Below are 23137 nucleotides of genomic sequence, written 5' to 3'. Positions count from 1 at the left end.
TACACTAATCGTTAATATTTCTGCCAAATTTAGGTGTGGAAAATGACAAAGTTACTTCCTCCAGCTGTTTTTCTTATTAACTTCTTGGAGATACTTGCCCACTGCAGTAAGGCTGACAAAAAGACAATCAGGCATCCTTAACTGTTGTGACACATTTATGACTGGGACACATTTAAGTGATTCCTACTAAACCGAGCATTTGCAGGGGCAAAAGTACTATAGGTCCTCAGGAAGGGAAAGAGCAGGGAATGGGCTGTGGGCCAATGTTAAATATTCTTCTGATTTGTAATTGACTTGCAGTTTGTTTTCCAAATGGCTATGCTAGGGGAAAACGGACATCTCCGATCTTCTAGTTAATGTGGAAGATATGGGAGAAGTTTTTGCTATCTATCTATCTATCTATCTATCTATCTATCTATCTATCTATCTATCTATCTATCTATCACCTATCTATCTCTGTTGAGCACCAAAGATTGTAAGAGAAGATCTGCATGACATTGATAATGTTTATTATCGGGCAGCTTAAGAAAAAGCAACAAGAACCAAATCCAGACTTTCTTGTGCCTGTGTCGATCCCCCAAAGCCAGCAGAGAAGATCATATGGAAACCATTAGCAGACTGCCCTGAAACCTCCAGCCAGGTGATTGATTGCATCTGTGGCTGCAGGATGGCTACAGTGACTGAAGATGACAGGCATCCAAGTATTTCTTATTCCTTACAGTCACAAAGGGTTGTACTCCAGCCTCTCTTGGTTTAGTACCATTTGTCCTTAGGTGTGTATATAGTTGCTTAAAGAAACTGCAGAGCTGTGGGATCAGCTGTCATTATACAGAAGATGGGCAGTCAGTGCATGTAACTGAAGGAGGTAGCTATTGTTGTGTATTGATAAGGATCATGGCTGAAAACATTGTGGCGAAACTGGTTCATTCAGCCACAGGAGATAACACATTCAGTATAGGGGGAACTGCAGTTTACATATTAACCACAAGCTAATAGGCCACAGACCAGGCCAGCTGGCCAGATACCGGAGGTGGAGGATGTGCTGGAGGGTACATAGCCCCATCTTCTGATATGCCCAGCTTGGCAAACAAAGGGAAAAAGCTGAGACCCTTCAATGTGGCCCAGGACTTGTCCAGACATCAATCTTTCGCAATCACCCTTTCCCCTGCCAGACGTCTCTCTACTCAGAGAGCTATAAAAAAGCTCACCTCAAACAGCACTAGCAGGGAATCCATCACCCTGAAGACCCTCAGCCCACCAGCCTTGCCAAAGGGAATCCATCACCCTGAGGACCCTCAGCCCACCAACTTTGCTGAAGGGAATCCACTCTCAGGACTCTTAGCCCACCAGCCTCGCCTCGGGAACTGAACCAGACATCGGAGGATGCTCCTGAACTGCAAACCCCAGCATCCTTGCCGTGGAACACTGAGACCACACATCATCATACAAGTCCTGTCATCCACACTGTGGGGCTGTAAGAGTGTCTGGATCCCTCACTTTTTTCTTTCTTCCTTTCTCTCTGCTCTTTTCTTCTCTCTTTTTTCTATATCCCTACTTCTTTGTCTCTCCTTCAGTGATATATTACTCTCTTTCTCTCTCCATTATACCTTAGTTTTCCTTCCCTCTCTACCACTCTCTTTCTCTCTTTTCCTTTTGAACATATAAAGGTAACATTATCTTTAAGCTCTGCTGTTGGGTTCTGGTTAAATTTCATATTATAGCTACTAATGGTTGCCAATACATCGCCCATAGTAGGACTTTTGCTGTTAATGTGTTGATAAGTTCTGTTATACTCTTGCCAAGTCACTATTTGCTGTAACTAATATTCCAACACGTACTCTTAGTAAAACTCATAACTGAATTGGACCCTGTAACCATGCAGAATTAACCCAGAGTTAACTTACACCTGATCTCATCTGTTGAGTCAGGGCGCGTGTCACTTTTAGAGTTAACTCAACCCTCATCCCATCTGTTGGGATGGGACAGCTATGATGACTAATTAATGGCACTTTCTCCTTTGAATTAGGCAAAATTAAAACTGTGGTTTTAGTTAAACCTGGGAACAATGAGAGAAGATATTAATTTGGATCTTCAGTTTCGATCAGCTTATTTTGATGTTAGCATCCAGTAGAAAAGTTTGAAACCGAAATCATATCTCGGGAGATTTTCAGAGCTGGGGTTTGGGTTTGTGTATCTGTTCGGGTGAAGATCATTGTTGAGTTTTAAGAGGTGATGTGACCAAAACAGTGATAAAATATGGTCTAATGCATTGTTAGTGATCTTTGAGGTCCTGTGGTCCTTAATGGATGCACTGATGTAGAAAACCATTTGTCCTCATGTTACTAATATCTGAGATGTGTTATTTTCATCACTGAAGTCCTGTGAAGTCATTGCATGGGCTGTGTGGCTGAAGGTGGTAAAGCATATCAAGAGACATTGCTAAAGAAGATATTACTGAAGAAAGTCCTAATTGACATATCCCACAGAATGTTTGTGTGGGAGAACTGGATTTAGAAAGCTGTCTCAATTACAATTTTCACAAAGACAAATAGACTTGCATAATTTAGCAGTTAGGTGTTTACTGATTTGTTTCTCAAAGTAACCAGTGTTTGGGAATAAATTGTGGCAGATATACTGATATCTTCATGCTAACTCATGTGGTTTAGTGAGAGAATGTAGGGAAAAAGGATGAACAGCACTATAAACAGAATCTGTGATGGGCTGTTATACTGCAAATTCTTATTGGCCTGCGTTGGGTTGATGCTGTTAATCATAAACAGTAGACCTACGTGTGTATTGTGTTGATGAACAAATGAGTGGCAAAAACATTTCTGCCACAGGATATCACATTTTAGGAAGGCTGAGTAAGTCACGCCCATGAGCTGGAGAGCCCTGTGATAAATAGCACTTTTGAAGTGACTTGCTGTGTGCTAATATGCCCTAATTGTCTAAACTGATATTAAAAGGTGCAATCTAAAACCAAAAAAACCCAAAAACTCAAACCAATAACCTGTTTTTCTTCAGAATGTGACCTACTAAGCCAGAATCATACCCATGTATGGCAAATAATAATGCGTTAGGAGAGGGGACTTTGACACTCACCACAACTAGAGATGGAAACAATATGCAGTCAAAAATCCAAGAGGGCACATTTCCAATAGTATTAAAGTACTTGTTACTAGACACAGTAGATCATAAGATATTGGATCTTAATCTCCTAGCATTCTTATATGCAAGAATGCTATTTCAAGACATATTAGAAAGCTTTGGGTATGTTTTAATGGTTGTTCTCCCTTCACTGACATTAGTTCTGGCTGATTTCTTAAAAGCACTCTCAGGCAGTTGTTTAAATAGTTGTCCTTCAGCACGAGTGTGCACAGTAAATACTGGCAGGGTTTTTGAGGAAGCCTTAACCTGTCAGTACAGATATCGTGACTAAAAGTTAGTGTCTTCCCTACTTCTGCCAGTTAAAACCCCTCCTTTCATGCCCACTTACCATCATTGTCTCCATGGCTGTCTAAAACACGTGTCCTCTGCAGTTAGTGTGTTCACTTAACTGTAATGGTGGCATCTACGAGCCAACAGTGTGTCCTGGCAGCTAAGAGGGCCACCTGTATCCCAGGGCTCATCAAGCACAGCATTGACAGCTGCGCAAGGGAGGTGTCATCTGAGCTAGCAATACAACCATGATAGCCACTCGCTCACCCTCTTCCTGTGCCACCACATAGGGGAGAGAATTAAAAGGGAAGGGAGAAACATGGATTGTGATAAACACAGTTTAATAAAATAACAAAATGCTAATACACTACTAGTAAATATATATATAAAACAGAAATAAAAGATACTCAAGGCAATTCCATCCACACTAAGCAGCAAGTCCCAGGAAGCGCCACCCTGGTGACGAACAGACAAAAAAAGAGGAAAAAGGCAGAGAGTCTCAGAGGCCTCTGCAAAACAGCAAAAAGGCCATACTAAACATCCTGAACCAAAACTCCCCCAGCTCCAGCAAAAAAGAGCGAGGAAAAATAAACCCACATGCAAGAGGAAGTGCCCAAGAGCCAGAGAGAGAATGCCTGAGAGAGAGAGTGGAAGATGACCCCCTCCTTAAATACGAAACATTATGATAATGAGATGGAATACTCTTGTTGATCAGCCTGGATGTCAGTCAAGCTCTGCCCCATCCATGCCCCCCTTCCTCAATGCCTCACACCTGTGGGCAGAGCGTTCAGAATGTCCTTGGCTCTCAGACCAAAACAATTAAAAACACCAACTCTGTGCTGGTGTGTAACCTCTTGTTCTCAAACTAGGTCCAAATAATGACCATGTTAGCTATGATAAAGAAAGGTTTCTAACTGCATGAAGAAAATTAACTCATTTTCAGTCAAACCAGCACAGGAGGTGATTGTCCCACTCTGCTCTGCACTGGTGCAGCCTCACCTGGACCACTGTGAGCAGTTCTGGGTGCCACAAGATAAAAAAATTATAAAGCTACTGGAGAGTGTCCAGAAGAGGGCTATGAAGTTGGTGAAGTATTTAGATGGGAAGCCATATAAGAAGTGGCTAAAGTCACTGGGTTTGTTAAGTCTGGAGAAGAGGAGACTGAGGGGAGACCTAATGGTGGCTGCAGCTTCCTCACAAGGGGAAGAGGAGGGGCAGGCACCGATCTCTTCTGTCTGGTGACCAAGGCACCTGAGGGAATGGCAGAAAGATGTGCCAGGGGAGGTTTAGGTTGCACATTAGGAAAAGGTTCTTCACCCAGAGGGTGGTGGAGCACTGAAACAGGCTCCCCAAGGAGGCTGTGACAGCCCCAAGTCTGACAGCATTCAAGAAGAGACTGGACAATGCCCTCGGATGCATGGTGTGAACTGTGAAGTTGTCATATGAAGGGATAGGAGTTGGACTTGATGATCTTTGTGGGTCCCTTCCAACTCAGGACATTTTATGATTCTGTGATCTGGCTAATGCCTCACAGTTACCAATCATGCCCAAGTCACAGAGACGCTTTGGCCTTGCACTTCCAAGCAGGTGGCCAGGAGGGCCAGGACACCACTAAAAAGCCTCTCCAAAGTGTAAAACTTCAGCTTGGCATTATTGCCCATATCTTATGCTTATATTCACTGGTGCTGTGAGTACAGCTGTTTTCAACTGAAGCAGAGTTTGTAAGACTGGTGTATGCTGCCTTCAGAAGTCTGTTGGCTTGCATGGCTGCTTCTGAGCTATCAGCAAAAAATAATGTGTGGATATACTCTGGGTTTGGGATAGTCCTCACTGAGACCTGTCCTGCTGCAGCTTATCTTCTGTATGTGTCCATACCAGCCTGGGTGTATCTCTCCCCTGCAGGAAAGCTGAGATCACTGCTCCAGACTGCAAGAGAGATATGGTGCTTAAATACTGTGAACACTATTACATGATTCCTTACTGCTCAGGACATTTGGAGCTTGTTTTCTCAGCCAGTATAGATGATTTAAACAGACCTGGCAGCCAGGCAAGCTTGAAATCCCTGAAGTCAAATTTTATTTTCCCTTGAGAGAGATTTCAAGTACAAAGCACAACTGATGGAGCAATGGAAATCTTTCAAAGGAAGATGCATATTCCTCTTCAAGAGATGCATCCTGTCAACAAATCCTTTCTTATTTCTAGGCCAGAATGCTTCAGAGGTGCAGTCTGTTTTCATATTTTACAATATAGTTCAGAAGTTACACTGCCTTAGTTTTAGGAGTTATTTTCAAGCTCGTTTAGGTGAATGAAAGCTTAAGCATGTAAAGAAATTACCCCAGGTTGTCAAATTTTGCTAATCCATGGTTATCTATTGATCTATTAGGAGTTATTTTCAAGCTTGTTTAGGTGAATGAAAGCTTAAGCATGTAAAGAAATTACCCCAGGTTGTCAAATTTTGCTAACCCATGGTTATCTATTGATGTTAAAACGACAGTGCTATCTGCTTTGGCAAAGACATATGAGTATCTGCGTTGGCTAAAGAAGTGCATAGAGACTGTGGCCATGGCTGTCTGTGTAGTATCTTGAGGTTATTTTGAAAATAGTGATGTATGCCTGAAGGTTAGTAAGTGATCTTCATAGTTTAATAAGTACGTATACATCTAGTCACACATTTGAGTGAGCTAAGCTGTCGGAGAAAATGAGTATAAAAATTTGACCAAGCTGGCTTGCAGCCCTACCTTGTCTGTTCATTGCTCTGAAAACTGAAATGCAACATTTGTGAGGCCAAACCATGGTGGGACAGGGTAGTTTTGACTGTGCCCAGGCTCTTGTACAGGCCTCATGTTGAGGAAATGGCAGCTGCCATTTGAAGATAACCTGAGCTCAGTTTCCATCTGCTTAAGCAAATGTCAGTCGGGAAGGGAGGAGACCAGTCCTCTTAATTCATGCACTGGGTGCCACTGCCTGACCCAGGTCTACCGCAGTGCCAGTGACTGGCTTCTATGAGATGGAAAACCTACCCACCACTTCTTTCCCTCCAGTAGTACTGGTGCCCTAAACCACTGAGGAATTTAAATCAGTATATTTCTTTTTCAGTGGAGCGATCCCAAGAAATGTGACAGGCACAGCAGACAGTTGCCTTGGTGTGATGTTCCTCAAATCCGTTGTAGCAAATCCTGTTGCAACTGAGCCGCTGGGTTGTGCCTGTTTCTGGAGGACACAGAGCAAAAAATGGCTATAGCCATCTGCCTTTGTATTTCCCAGGGAATGTAAAAGCAGTAAATTTTATAGTACCCTGAATTAATCAAAGAAATATTCACTTCATTGAATTTTAGAGACCATGAAATTGCTAGGTGTTATTTAAATATGTGTGATACTTGAAAGAAGAGTGCACTGACAGGAGCTGATCCGTATAGGAACTGGTGTAGTAAAGGCAACTCCCAAAGAAAGCTGCAGATCTGGTGTGATGAAGTGCAGGCCTGCTGCATGTTAGGTAAGCCCTTATTTTTACACGCCCATTTTATTTTATTTTTTTTTTTTTTCTGAAAAGAAAATACTCTGACACAATTCCTTTACAATAGTGCTGGAAATGTTCTGTTTTATTTTGCATTGCTGGCTGCCATGCTGAGTATTTCCTGTAGGCTTTCTTATACTAAGTATATTTTAACGAAATTAACGATTTAACCACATTTCAGTTTGAATCAACTTAGTGGAAAGAATTTAGTTTCCATGTCTACTTTCCTTAATCCTGGTGCATACATAAGTATTTGCATTTTTGCATTTCAGTGGCAGAAACCTGGCATTCAACCATCTTTGGCCTCCATTTGAATGTGCATATATTCTGGTAGTACATCATGGTCCTGACTGAGACCTGCCAAATGTTGTACAAATCAAGAGACAGTCTCTGGTCTAAAGAATGTATAATCTAAAGAATCCTGTCAAACTGGATTAACTTCTCATTTTTCATTTCCTTTGTTTCAGAGTTTACTGTGTTATTAAAAACTTCTTGTTCGTAGAGTGTTACTATCAGCTCATTCACCTCCAATTTAGTTCTGGGCATCATATGCTTTTCATAGCCAGGCTTGCAGAAGAATTGAAATGTACCTGTTTTAAAAGTGAGTTTCTGTTCATGTGATTAGGGAAACTGTCTTGGAAATGGCATTCTCAGGCTCAAAACTGAGAAGCACCCAAAGTTCACTGACACCAGCTGTAGTATTAGGAACTTACTTGTGATTTTTGAATGTTTGAGATTTGTGGCTCTGAAGAAAACACATGCAACAAAAGCTTATACTGCTATCTTGCTATGGTAGGAATTTAAGGAGTGAAATGCCATCAAAAAGAAATCCTGATTAGAAATTTAATTTAATTTAATTTAATTTAATTTAATTTAATTTAATTTCTTACAAATACATGTCACAATGGTTGTTAACTGAACTTTCAAAGCCGACAGTCTCTTGGGCATTAGGGGGGCTGTGTAAATCACCCTGTTCTGCGCAGACAGCCTTTGTGGACCTAGTAACTGTATACTTTTTTTTTGGAAAAGAGCAGAAAGGTGACAAAACATTAGGGACAACTTAATCTGTAGGAATGGCTTCTGAAGCGGGATGGATACTTTGTGGTTCAACTTTTACACCTGCAAAATTCAGATTTCTTGGGAGTCTATCTAGCAGCATGATTACTGTCCTTACATCTGCCCTGTCTGTTGCGAGTGCAGCTTTGAAGGGAGGTGGAGTAGGGAGAATTTTAAGCTTGCTTTGTGCCTCTTGATGCCATCTGAGGAAAGGTATTGGTCTACATGAAACTATGTTCCAGAAAAAAGATCATACCTATTTATAGGAACAAATAATGAAAACGAATATCAACTCTAGTTGGCAATCTAGTATCTCGTTTGTTATTCCAAGAGTTATTTAACTTCCAGGATTTGTGAAAATACAGCTCTAAGGTGAAAATGTAATTTCCAACTGTCAAGATCCAAGGGGTGTTGCAGCAGATAAAGGATATACAATAGCAACATCTATGGTCAGTTGAGTCCAGGCTATGGACTGGCATTCCGCCCTTGGAGAAACAATGAAGATAAGAACAAAAAAAGTCAGTTAATTACTTACTCAGCATATAAGATTACAGACTTTGACTTTTTGCCAGACTTCCAGATGTCTTTTTATTTCAAGGGTCTGTATAAACTTCATCTAAAATATGGTATTTCTTGCCTCCTCTCTGTGAAATGCCTTTATGAGGTGCAGAGGGTTGTTCCAAAGTGCAGGAACTGCTCCCTGCTTATCACCTATTCAGCACAGGGAGCTCTGACTGCTTGGATTAGCTCTGCAAGAACGGGAAGTCAATCACAGACAATTGTTCCAACAAGTCTTTTCAGGGCACATTTTTTCCACACAGATCTTTTCTGACCCAATAAATTAGTAATTAAATTCTCCAAGGGAGTCTGAAACACTCTACTTATTATTAATGTGCTCTAGCCACTGCTTTCTAGATCTCTGAACTAGAAGCAGGAGAGGATATCAGTGTTGTGCCGAGGCAAGAGACCACACACAAAGAATGCAGGTGCTGTTGGGGAAGGAAATTCAACCTTGTGCAGCAGGTCAGAGTAAAAACATGTGTAAGCAAGGGGAAGCAAGGGGATACACTGATACTGAGCTGTACTGATGCAAAGGAGTTATTTTCATCTATCTAGGAGCTGGTTTTCTCCATTTTCACATCCAAGCACTTTCTGTGAAAATGCAAATGATTTGTAAACTAAGAGGAGTCTTGATTTAGAATATTTGCAAATTTAGCTTTTGCAAAAATTTCTTTCCTTTGTATCTTTGTATTCTCTGCCCCACTTTTTTCCGGTTTTTGTGTCCACAGTGTCAGGTAGAGATACCTGAGCTGACTTTAATGACCTGGGAAAGCCACTGAAAGCAGCTCAGTGTCAGCAGACCCGTGTGCCAGACTGTGTCCCTCGTTCTGCTAAGAGAAAAAGGCCTGTCCTTTACCTCCAAATAAGTGTTGATAACATAAAGCCTGAGGGACATGATCCGTCTCTGCAGGGTTCCCAGATCAGGCTCTGCTTGGTCTCTCACTTCCTCAACCACGTCCGCTCTCGGTCTCACATGCTCGCACCTTCTTTTTTTGTCTCTTTGGGGACATGCATGACAGTAGGGCTAAGAATACTTTTGGCCGAGAGCTTCAAAGCTACCGCAGGAGGCAGATGCCTCATTCTCATTGAAGTTCATGGGAACTGTGTGTCTAAATTCTCCATGATACTTGGAGAGTTTCTTTGTAGTGGCTGATCTACCAATACCACTGGAGTACTGCGATCCAAATAGCATGCGCTATCAACGATATCAAACTGACGAGCTGATGATATTATCCTGGTTGCTTGTTCAGCTCCTACTTTGGGCTGCCCTGTGTAGCCTGGTGTGGTCTGGTTTTCTGCTGTCCTCTGCCCTTCCCGTCCCCCGCCTCACCTGAGCTGCCCTCCCTGCCTGCCTGCTTGCCAGCTTCCGCCCTGGAGAAAGATCCTCCCTTTGGCCAGCAAAGCCCTGGACCAAAACTGCTATGCAAGGGGAGATCTATAGGCTCAGAGTATCCTAGGAATGAAAAAGTTTTCTTGAGGTGATCGCATGTCCTTGAGATCAAGAGGGAATATCAGACCTCCTTGTGCTGCAGTCCCTGTTGCTGTGTAGTGTCCTTAAATGATCCAGGTTTCATGGACAAGAGGGACACTGACAGACTTGCAGGAAACTGTGCAGACTGCCTTGCTCCTCCGAGAGCCTCTGTGGTGTTTTGATGCCTTATTTGGTATAAGTAAGAGATTGGCATGGTATTGCCCATCACTAGTCTGTATATAATTAAACTGCTTTCAGATTTCTAACTGCTTTACCTGTGCATTAGTCATACAGTCATTATGCCTAAAACAGCTGGAAGATGTATTTGTTAGTATCACTGATCCTTTATGGTTTTCTAATACTCCATTTTATTGAGAATAATAAAAGTGGTATTAGGATGCAAGTGTGTCTGGTCTTGGTTTTATGCATGGATTTTGTGAACGCTGTGTGCTGCTTTGTCTAAAACCTCTTGTACTGCGATACTAACAAGAGTAATGTTAGTAGGAGGATTTAAAGGGAACAAATCCTAATTTCTCCATTAATAATTTAAGTGGTACTTGATCTGGCATTTCTCTTCTTTCAAGTCATCACCCTGACTTAAGTTTCATCCAGGTTTATTTTCACATACATAAAAATATCTTCCAAGCTTTTAATGAAGACTGGAGATAGAAATGCCTACATTCATATATATATATATATATATATATATACACACACACACACACACATACACATATATATATATATATATATTTTTTTTTTTTTTTTCCCCAGTGAAATCTGCTGTTGGAACTAAAGGACAAATCTTCATAATGTGCAGTATTGGAATCCTGAAAATCAAATCAGCTTTGATTTTTCATTTTCCCTCCTGTTTGAACAATGAAAAATCTCCTCCTCTCTTCTTCAACTGCAATGATATGAAAAAGCCCAACCTATCCCGCATGAGACAGCATGAATTTGCGAGAAAAAGATTTCCCTTTGAACCTCTTTTCTAAATACGCAACTCTTTTCTACCACTGTGATGATTTTATTATTTTTTTCTCCTGCATTTTTCCTGTATGTTTTTTATCTAGTCTAAAAGCTGATTAGATCCGAAGCTGTTTGAATTGTCTTTTGTAAGAAGTTGACAGGAAATGCTACATAGTTGTGGAAGCCTTCTAGGTTTTGATGCAGAATGGCTTGTCCCAGGGGAATCACAGCTTTATCAACAGGGCACTTATCTGTACCCGAGGCCTCAAATGCTGCAGGCATTGTCAAATATATTTGCTTTCTAATAGGCTTTTGCTTTTTTTTTTTTTTTAATATATGAAAAAAAAAGCTGCAACAGAAAATGTCATGGGTTGATTTACTTAATGCTGTATTACACATTGATACAAATAGTTGTTTGGCTGCAGAGAGGACAGGCTAGCTGGATGTCCCAGGAGTGGGACAGACTGAAGCTGATGGGCATGTTGCAGATAAGATAGTAATGTGTGACTATTCTGTAACTTCAAGGCACCAAACTCTTTAGTCTTTGATTGTCTGTAACTACTATCCACCTGAGCTGATTGCCCCTCTTCTGTAGGTATGAGAGGAAGATGCATGTATCGTGGAGTATTCGTTGTAATGGAAGTACTCAACAGTGAAAGTGTAGTGGCTGGAATTAAACCTATTTATTCTGTATCCAGTTTACTGGAAAGCTGCTATATACAGTTATTGTTCTGGGAAGTGTCACTATTGTGTACTGTCAGAGACCAACCCGTTTTGAGTTTGGAACGCCCTGAGAAATCTGATCTACGTTTGAAATTGGCCCTGCTTGGAGCAGAGGGATGAACTATGTGACCTCCAGAGGTCCCTTCCAGTCTGAATTATTCTATGATTCTGTGGAAGGTTCACCAATGTATTCAGGAATGTTATCCTGTAAAGCCTCCATCTGGCTATGTTCTAGTCTTGGACTCCATGGGCTACAGAGGGAACATCAGCCTCTCCCATATTAAATCTGGCAGGTGAAGAGAGAAAAGTCAAGGTATGTGTGCGAACCATGTGACCATACTGCATCTTACAGGCAAATCTAGGAGGGTTAGAAGTGGTAAAAAGGAACGTCTCAGCTCTGAGAACAAAACTGTCAAGAAATGCAGTGAGCTGGCTTTTCTGGGGAAAGAAGTGTACAGTGGGGCTTCACTATCCTGCACCTGACCAAAGATACCGGGTCAACAAGTGATATTCACTTGGCATCACTCTATCAATGGTAGTGGATTAAAAGCATTCTTGTTTTTCATCTGCAGCTCTAGAGAATGTGTACATGATGATGGCTTCAAATGGTAATGCGGCACCCAGCATTAATATTTGACACATAAAATGACAGAAAAATCATGACTTTGGAGCAAAACTTCTCCTCCCTGAAGCTGAAAAACTGTAAACTCACAGCTCAAAGTAAAAGCAATGGCTATAAAAATACCTTTCCCATTGTATGGTGTTTACTGATTTATAGTGAGGTACAGGGGTTTTAGCTGCAGCTTAACAATTTAACACAGCCGCATAAGCCTGAAAAATGTCATGCCCTGAACCTTCCTTTTTCCTCACCAGATTTTGTGGGGAGAAAAATAAAATGTCCTTCAACAGTCATCAGAAAGGGAGCATCTGCCTAAATTAGGCAGGTTCACAGTTCCATTAAATCCTTTTCTGCTCAGTTGAATGTTTGGTATGTTGTAGCAGACTCTTATCAACAGGAACTACTTAAATATGACACTCAAAGAGAAGCTTTAAAAACTAATGGGATTGTCTGTTTGTTTTTCTTTAAACTGTTAATCAACATCATCTGTTAATCAACATCATCTGTTGTTACTAATGGGCAATTAATAAAGACAATAAAAATTCAGAAGAGAATAACACATGTGGCATTCAATAAAGCCAGTGCAATAGATGTGCAAGGGCAAAAACAAACCAAAAGCTTTTCAGTCTGTGTGACCATTACTGTGGAGCACAAGGGACATGGAAGGCATAGGTAACAGTAAGAACATGAGGAATTCCTTTCATGACCACCACAATTGTATTAATTTTTATGATAACATGATAATTATTTTTATTTGATTAATAGGACTTGCAGAATTAGAAGGATTAGATCTTTGGGCTACCCTGTCAACACTAAATATTTTGGTTTTGTTGTTGTTACTGAGGTGGTTTCTTCAATTTGAAATCGGCATTCATTCATATTGTAGAATAAGTCACACTCCAAGCTCTGATAGAACTTTAAGGCAAGAAAAAAGTGAACATGTTGTTAAGATGGGAAACGTGATGGAAATGACTCTAGGAGGATTTATGTGAGAAAGGAGATAGAGGGGAGGATTGGAAGGAAATTGATAATCAGGGTATGGGTGACGTCTTACTAGAAGTGGTGTAGGAGTGTAAAGCCATTGATATTGGGAAATGAAGGACATTCTCTTTTGCTCATTTAGATTTTTTCAGTACTTAAATTTTTAAAAAGCCCAAAACTTTCTAATCGAAAGGAAAAAGAAACACAATCAAACCAAACCAAAATCAAAACGTACCAAACAAACAAAAACCAAACCCATGTGTTAGTGATGATCATGGAGTTGACGCTGAGTTTGCTTGAATCCATTAGGAACAGTCTTTACATGACGGTGTTTCCTCAGCCCTGGCTTAGAACTGCAGGACTTGGGTTAGTGCAAGCTCTTGGAGATCCCTCTTTGGCTCACTAGTGCAAAGAATAGTTTCCTTTTTGTGCAGTAAGTCAATCTCCTGGGACAAGATGGCTTTTTTGAGACCCTATTAGCAGAGCTTCAGGACTTTCACATACAAACTCTATACATAAAATAAAATCAAGGACACAGAAAATGAACTAATGCTTTGAAAAAAAATAGCAAGACTGAGTCACTCTGCTGCACAAAGGAATGTAAAGCTGGGACAGGTGGAACTCGCTGAATCTGGTGTACAGTGGGCACCCCCAGCAAAAGGGAATTCAACAAACCACCATGCTGAATGGCCAGTCTCTGCTGATAAAGGACAGCAGTCTCCACTGAGGACATCCCATGGTGGCTTCTTCGCTTGTAATACTCTAGAAAACCTCCTTCTGTTTATTACTTACAGATATTGACTGTGTGACCCACAATATCTGTTTTTTGACCACCACTTCACCCCTTCAGCTGGTAAAGTGATGGGTTATGCGGAACTGTGATTTCTCCCACACAAGGGGCATACCAAAACCAACAAAGCTAATAAACATTCCCTGCTCTGACTCCTACCTGCAGAATCCTTGGACAGTACAGGTTCATTCCAGCTTCCCAGCAATTGGCCTGACTGTCCAGGGGAACTTCATGCTGCAATATCTTGCAGTCCAATGCTCTAAACCCCAAACACTTTTTATTTTCTTGCATAATATGCATCATTTCCATCTATTTCTTCCCCTGTATGTTTCTATACCTGTCTCAGGAAATCTCCTAGCTGCAAACTGATGTAGGCTATTAAAATGTTCTGGAGGTCTATTACTACCTATTGGCCCTGATTTTATACTGCTCCTTACATATCCATTGCTGAGTTGCCTGTGAAAGCAATAAAATATAGCAAGACTGATGTTGTCATACACTGGTGAAATCTGTTTATCGCTATTTTATAAAGGTATTTTATCTCAGGACGGATTAAAGTAGAAATATTTTTTCTTTCTACCTATATTTTATTCTCAAATAATGCACAAATAGGCTATGAGTGCTACACCTGATTTTGAAGTGCAAAAATGCTTTTCCAGTTTGCAGAAGTCAACTCAGTTCTCTGTTGAATACTTTCTTTCTCTGTTGTTATAAAGCATGTTGGGTGTTCCTTGAGAGGATAACATTCACTAAGAATCTTACCACTATTACTCCAGCAGCTACTAGATCATGATACAAAGTAATTGCATTTAAAAGTTTAAAACCTCTCCTCTTTTTAAAAAGAAACCTCTTTTTCTGGTTGAAAAAGGTTCATTCCCTCCCATTTAGGAAAGCTTTAGCACGATCATCAGCTACAGCTGGAGAAAGTTCCTGCTTAGGAAAATTACAAGGAATGAAATAATTCCAGAGTTAGTGAGACTTTTTTTTCTCTGTTTAATCAAAACGGTATGTCTTCCTGTATTATGCATGTTCATGGAGTCCCCACCCCTGGAGGTATTTAACAGATGTGTAGACGTGGCATTTAAGGACATGGTTTAGTGGTGCACTTAGCAGTGTTAGGTTTACAGTTGGACTTGATGATCTTAAAGATCTTTTCCAACCTAAATGATTCAACGATTCTATGACAAAACTTATTCAAGGAACGGCTGCAAAGAGCTCTAAAGATGATTAGGGATCTGGAATATCTTGCTTATGAGGAAAGCCTGAGAGAGCTGGCTCTTCAGCCTGGAGAAGGCCAAGAGGGGATATTATGCTTATAAATATTTCAAAACTGGACATCAAGAGGATGGACCAGACTCTTTCCAGTGGTGCCCAAAGATAGGATGAGCGCAATGGGGACAAACTGAAACATAGGTGGTTCCATCTGAATATCAGGAGAAACTTCTTTACATTGAGAGTGCCAGAGCACTGGAACAGGCTGCCCAGAGAGGTTGTGGAGGCTTCTTCTGTGGAGGCATTCAAAACCTGCCTGGACACATTCCTGTGCGATCTGCTCTGGGTGAACCTGCTTTAGCAGGTGGGTTGGACTAGATGATCTCCAGAGACCACTTTCAACCCCAACCATTCTGTGATTCTGTGAGTCATTCTGTGAAGGGGCAAGTGAGGTGTTCTCATGTACAAAATAGTCTGGACAACATCCAGCACAAAGCCTGTGGAGGGAGAAAGTGGAAACAGCAGTTATATGAGACAAAAAAATAGAAGAAAAATCAGAATCCCAGGTAAGATTTGGATTTTGTGGGATCTGTAGAAACTTGGTAAAACACCCTGGTTTATAGTTTCTTTTCAGTGGACTTATTTTACTCTCATTCTACTGACTTTGCCCAGGTAATATCATATAAGTAAGGTAACTGCCAATGGAGTACGGTTGTGTAAAGCAGAGTATTCCAGTGATACATGCAGATACAGGCAGCTTTGTGATACCACAGCTAATAAATCATGTTGAATGTACTGCTTTCTAGCACTACCCTACGCAGGTGTATATGCTATAAGCTGGCAGACAGCACATGCTGAAAATATACTGTACCTAATGTGTATGTTTCTATGATTTATCTGTGTGCTTTTCTGTACTGTACAACACTTTGAGACATTTTTATAACTTATGGCACTCAAACCCATACATAATAGTACTTTAGTATTTGTTCTCTTGTAGCATCACCTTGGGAATCCAGGAGATATAATACTTCCTTCGGAGGACAAGTATCTATCTATAGCTGCATCTGCAGTAGAATTCATAGCACTTGAAGGGAATGTGTTAAAAGAAAATCTGTCTGTTCAGACTTACACTTAAATATTTGGTTTTACATTATATTTAGGATTGACTGGCTGTCAGCCAAGACAGAGCCTATCACAAATCTAAAACACTAGGTGAAAAGATCATGTGACTGGCAGTTTTTTTTTCTTCAAAATGCTTCTTTTGTTAGTACATTGCGATACCGTGCAATTAAAATGCATGGGAAATACTGTTACTGCATTTTCTTCAGAGAACATCTATCAGACTTTTTTTAGCCATGTAAAGGGGCAGCTCTGTTACTGGAATATTTACTATTTCCACCAACACCAAATGTGTTGTTTGTTACTGTGAAATGTCCCAGTGCTCAGCAGTATTTTTGAAGCACAACCTGATAGAACAATGAAGATGAGATGAGGGGGAGTTTCCCCAAGATATGATGGACTTACAGTAGGACACCTGCACAGATTTTTCAGTGAAACTCTAAGTGACTTGCTTTGCTGTTTTGTCTTATTGACATGGGTGTAGAAGTAATTCACAGCTACATCACCAGGCCAGTAATTATAGACAGTGGAGTCTAGGAACTAGGGACTAAGGAGATAAGTTCAACAATATTTAAAAGCCTTCCATTCCCAAATGTGTAGTCACTTATTCGTAGATGAAATGAGTGGTTTAACTGTCTTGGTCAGCGGATGTGGATCTACTGTTTGTTACAAGAGACAGTGCCTCTCTGAGAGGGAATTGCTATGTCCCAAATCCTCCTGACCTTTTACAGCATGGTCATGGCCTCTTACTTGGAAGCCTGTTTGACAGCCTTCCCCTGTGTTTACTTTGTCTTTCAAGGTACTTTGCCTCTCTCTGTGCCATTCTGTGCTGTGCTCACATTAACCAACATGTGCACACCTTCTTCACAGTGGTGAATAGCTTAACTAATCAATGCCTCCAAAGAACTTGGAGGTGGAAAGAGTTACAGAGATAAAAAATCTTATGACTTCAGATCCATGCTACTCACATAGCAAAGTTAGAAGGGAACAACATGCCTTGAGCTGTGCTTGGGCATATGCTGGTTCTTCTCTGGCATGTACGTATCTTCTTTATTATTATTATTATTATTTTTTTTTTTGGTCAGGTACACACAATGCAGAAGCCAGAGACTGGGGGAAACATTTTTGGAAGACTAACTGCAGGAAACTACATATGTTAGTTTGGGACCAGTCATCCCACTTAATCATTTGGATGCCTTCAGCACCTTTTGCACTAAGATGTTTTACAAAAGTCTCTTCCAGGTGCTATGGGCCAGCCTCTGGTTTTAAATTCTTGGCAAAAGTAAAGGAGTTCTTGCATCAGCTCTTGGAGATGCTTTATGTTATGAAATTTAGGCATAGAGGAAGATTTCCCCTGGAAGATTTGGTCCAAGAAAAAACACTCTCCTGCTGCGGTGTCTAGCCCAGATGATGCTATTCTTCATCACCCTTACAGCGCCAGAGCACTGAGTGTTATCTGCAGAAATGCAGGGCTGGCAGGAAACACTCCCTGACCTTCCTAAACTGTGGGTGAACCTTCACAGGAATTATCTTAACCACCACCTTTCTTCCAGGGCCCCACCCTGTGCCTGCAGCCATCTCAGGGTAGAAGGCAGCAGCTGGTTAATAGTGCAGAGGAACAGTACATGATTGTTTAGGACAGGAAGTTGCAATATCCACTTGCAAGAATGTAATTGCTTTTGAGCTGGAACGGGGCCAGGACGGTTGAATCCAGCTGGTAGGAACAGCTGCAGCTGTGAAGGCAGCCAAGACTGGCCTGCTGCACGAAGGGGAAGGAGAGAGATGGAGCTTGCCAGAAACCTTCTGAACCCAGAAGTGTGCAGGGGAGGACCCTGCCTACACACCTCATCCTCCCTGCTCCCCTGCACTGTCCATGGGGAAACCCACAGAGGAGCTAGCCAGATACTGCAGCCAGTCCCAGCCTGGGGCTTGTGGCACTCAGAGGACATTCCAGAGTTCTGTCTGGAATCCAGCTACCCACACTGATCGCCTGTTTGCTTCTATGCTCCCATTCCATTTTGTTCAGCTTTTCCAGCTCTGTATCACTCCACTCCTATCCCTTTGCCTGCCTCTTTTTATGACAGCTTTCTCCCTTTCATCAGCTAAACATTCTGGCCAATGCCCCGCTCCAATGCCAAGGACTACTGTTTTGTTTATGTTGTGCTGTCCAAGGGCTTGTGTGTTTCCTACCACTAGGTCTCTATTTGGACAAGGTCCTTCTGTGGGGCCAGGTTGCTGTTCCCTTGGTGTGGCACCTAGCACAAAGCCTCATTCTCTGACGGTTTCTAAAGTGAAATGAAATTTTAAGTGACACTGAACTTTGCATTGTCATAATGTCTTGGGAATCCAACTGTAGATGGAGAACGCTGGCTTAAACACACGCCAAATCTTAACTCTGTGGTCAAAGGATTTTGCTGCCTTTGATACTGGAAGTCCCCTAGGATAGTAGCAGATCACATGGATCCAACATACAGATTAAACACAACTATTCAAACACCTTTTTTTTTTTTTTTTTTTTTTTTTTTTTTTTTTAACTTGAAATTCCTATTTGAAAACCTTAACAAACCCCCCATGAGACTGAAATGGGTATCATGCCACTCTGACACAACAGTGGCTTGATTTCGTGGCTGGGCTGTGAAACCAAAGGTCTTGCACACTCAAAATTGTCCCAGGTTTTCTCCAGCTGCACTTGGATTTTCCAGGGTTGATTTTTCAAGTAAAGAGGTATGTGTGACTTCTGAAAGTGTTAGAAAGCTTGGCAGGTCTGCCAAGCTGTCTAACGCTCTCTGCCGTGTGCAAGTATGGAAAACAAAAATGCTTTTCACTTAGAAAAATCTCCTGTATTGCCTGGAGGCTCCTTGTGCACAGGACTGCTTCCCACCAGCTTGCTGTATGCCAGAGAAGGATATGGTCACAGGGCTGCTTCTGCTTTCCCCATAGTGCCAAGTCTTGAATTAGCCTGTGTAACTTCTCTAAGGGCAGGTCCATTACTCTTTGGCTCTGTTCAGGTATCATGTTGGGGCTCTGGATACTTCATAGAGTTTCTTAGTACTATTTTTTTTTTTAAATTCACCATAGTCTTGATGAAAACCACTTTGATCTTACCCAGCTACTTTAGCTTGGTTTAAATTAAAGGAGAGTTTTAGGAAGAGTGCCAGGAGAAGTATTTACAGCATCCAATATAGGTAACACAGTTACAAATGTTTATAAAAGAGGTAGGCAAAGAAATTACAGAAAGAGAACACTTAATCTAATCACAGCAAGCTCATATCTTCCAGGATATTTTGCATTTTGGCTGACATGTCAATGCCCCAAAACCCTTGTTAGGGTCTTTGCTGCCTTTTGTATCAGCAGCTCAGGGCCAGCTCTGTCCTGTGTGAAGGGATCAGCCCTGCCCCAGCTCTCTCTGGGAGGCTTCCCTTCACCATCACCCTTCCCTTCAGTCTCAGGCGGTGCCAGTGTTATGCTGTCCTCTGTGGGTTTGACACCGCACCAAAGCTAACCCTCAAAATACACTCTAATGTTCGCTTTTGCTCAAGCAAGGTCTGTGGCTAGGTCTTTCAAAAATGATAAGCTCCATTTGAAGATAATTAATTTTCAATTAATTAATGTTTGGACATCTGAAAGTACAAAGCCACGTAAGATACAGAGACAATGCTCTAGAAAAGGTTGTGTTGTATGGGGTTGAGAGCTGATAAAAAGCTTTCCTTTCACACTTGGATGTCACCAAGTGATTCTGTGATAATCTTGCATGTGGAGGGACAGAGCAATTCATGCTCTTGGAGAATGCTCATGCAGGCGATACTTGCTGCAACCTCTTTGGGGTAAGGCATTGGATCATCCTGTTTGGCACCATCAGACAGCTGCACTGAATATTAAACAAACCATCAAAAACATTATTTATGACTTTTCTTGATCCACTGTCCAGATCCATAGACAAATTCAGTAGTTTTCCTCTTAGTTGAATACGCCTAATAAATATGAAAAAACTGCAAGAAATCAAGATAAAGAAACATCTTGGTTGGCTTATTGCTTTAATGTATATTCTTGGAGGTATTGTATTTTTTCCAGGTTTTTAGTATATGGTTGGTGAAAATGCCCATTGATACCTCTTTGCCCAGATATCATTCCCATATTCTTTGCCATATGTCCTGATATCTGACTCAGAAGTTGGGACTATCCTTACATGGTGGAAAGCTGTGACTCCTTTTCCAGATGCAAGGCTGTAACCACCTTGTCCTCTACAGTAAGCTTTGAACAGAAAATCTCTCTCAGTTGAAACTAGAGTTTGTTCTACAGTTGTTGGCTTTGACCGAATTCAGCTACTCATTTATAAATATTTGCAGAAATGACCTGATAACATGCTGTGACCTATTGGGTATGTATTGCAGTACAATTTTTGGGAGAATGCAGAGTGTCCATGTCCATTCTTTAGACCAAGAATAGAGATCTTTTTTTTAAAACATAGACATACTGCTATTCAGGGGAACATGCAACTACAGACACTTCAGAGGAAATTCGCAACAGTCTTGAATTTACAACCCCGAAGCCCAAGCAGTGCTTCTCCAAATGTTTAGTTACCACCATTTCTGCAGCTCCATGCACTGCTAAGAGCGCAGCAGAGACCTTGCAGTCCATGGCCACCTCCTCTCCCTCGCTGGTTGCACAGCAGAGGTAAAAGCCATTGGTGGGAGCACGGAGATAATTCAGATCACATCTTTCCTTACCTTTGAACAGTCAGTAATAACAAAATTGAATCACAACCATTTAGGTGAAAATAAAAATGTAGTTGTAGAAATTAATAACAGCAAACTATTTTGTTTATGTTAATTCAACATCAAAGTCAAAATCCAGCTCAGCCTGCTTTGTGTATTTAGTTTCAGGCATCAATGGGAGACTACTATTTGTGAAAACTCATGTGAATTAATAATGCATTGGCTTGCCTTTTTAGAATGACTGCAAAAAGTGCACATTAAATTGCAGTCAATGGTAATGTTATGTAGATGGTAAATGGTATGCAAATGGTAAATTATGTATTTACAAATGTGATTCCAATTGCTTTACAAACTATTTGCAGCTCAGGATTTACTTGCTGAAGAAATTTTGCCCAAAACAAGAGGCAGCTTGCTCTGGTGGGTACACAAAGCAGCAGGGAGGAGCAGCAGAGGGTGTGGAGAACAAGCTGCTGGGGCATGGCAGCTGTTGTATTGTGAAGCCTCAGCCCCCAGGGCACGGAGTGTATATGGGCAGAGGAAGAAACAATAGATAACTGAATTGTTGTGAAGTGTGGACTATTTATTTATTACCTTATGAATTGCTTTCTTGTGTGTACCATGGAATAACCTGATGGTGAAATATTGGCTTTAAATAAGATGTTTTGATCCAGTCTTCTAGCAGCATAGGATGGAGACAGCTTTGGAACATACTGTAATAATAAACACCTAAACCATGGGTATTTACCTGAGAAACACTTTCACTTCAAAAGACTCATAAACATTTCACTGTAACATTTCTGGATTTTACCTAACATGTACACAGAAAATTCAATAAAATGGTATTCCATGTGGGTTCTTTGTGTTTAAGGACAATGCCATAAAACGTTATTTTAGGTTTCATTGTTCAAGCAGAGTGATGCTGTTGTTTGTTACTTATCTGTAAACTTCTTTAAAATGCCTTTATGTGAACATAATTAACTAAGGACTGATGTTCCACAGTTTGCTGAGAACAAAAATGGGCAGCATTTTTTTTTTTTCTATTCATCAGTCAGTTTTCTTTTAGTTTAAAACACACACATTTTTCAGCAAGGAAGGTAGTCTGTTGACAGTTTGGTTTTGTGAAGGACTCCTACAACACTTGAGATGAAAACTGTCCACTGGCATGTCTTCCTTGCAATGTTTGCTACCTACCCACAGCTAGAAGAAAAAGTCAAATGAATAAGTTTGTAAAAACCAGAGACTGCCTGCAAACAGCTCCCAGAGAGCAATAGGGTCCAAATCCACTGAGGACTTTATTTGTATCACTATATGGACTAGGTCCATAACTGTGTGCAAGCCAGAATGAGGGAGAGATGTTATGGCCAGATCAAACATGGTGGCTGGGGAGGAGGAAGGGAAGCTGGAACCACTCTTTCCTGATGCTAGGCCTGCCAAGGCCTGAGCGTGCTCATATTTCACTGTTACAGCTCCCATGCCATCTTTCTTTTGTGGGGAGTTTGCTATGGCACAGCCTCATGGACCCTCTGATCCCCTGGGGTCCGTGGGAGAGTCACTAACTGGCAGGAGCTGGCCTTGTGTTCCTGGGTGGGAGCAGGACCAGGCAGTGGATCCTTAGACACAGTAGCCTAATGACACTCTGTCAGCGTGTGACCTAGGGTACCTGAGGACATGCATGTCCTCTGTCCAAATGAAAGGCTTTGCCTGACCCTCTCTTCTGTCCTGAAGGGTGAATCTCATGTGGCAGCTTACTGACAACTCACTTTGATGCTGCTGCTGTGGAATGGGGTGACAGGAGGCCTGTAATGTCCTTCAGATCTGAGTTGCCCAGGCCTCAAGGGAGTTTAGTTAATTGGAGATATCAACTAAAATTTGCTGCAGTAAATGGAAAGCTTGCACTGACTCCAGAGCTTTTTGGATCAGGTTCCAAATGATTAATTCCTCATAAACAAAGGGAAAAAAACAGAGATTC

The sequence above is a fragment of the Streptopelia decaocto genome (assembly GCF_964273445.1).
Source record: "Streptopelia decaocto genome assembly, chromosome: Z".
NCBI classification, from domain to species: domain Eukaryota; kingdom Metazoa; phylum Chordata; class Aves; order Columbiformes; family Columbidae; genus Streptopelia; species Streptopelia decaocto.
Note: the sequence above shows the minus strand (reverse complement) of the source record.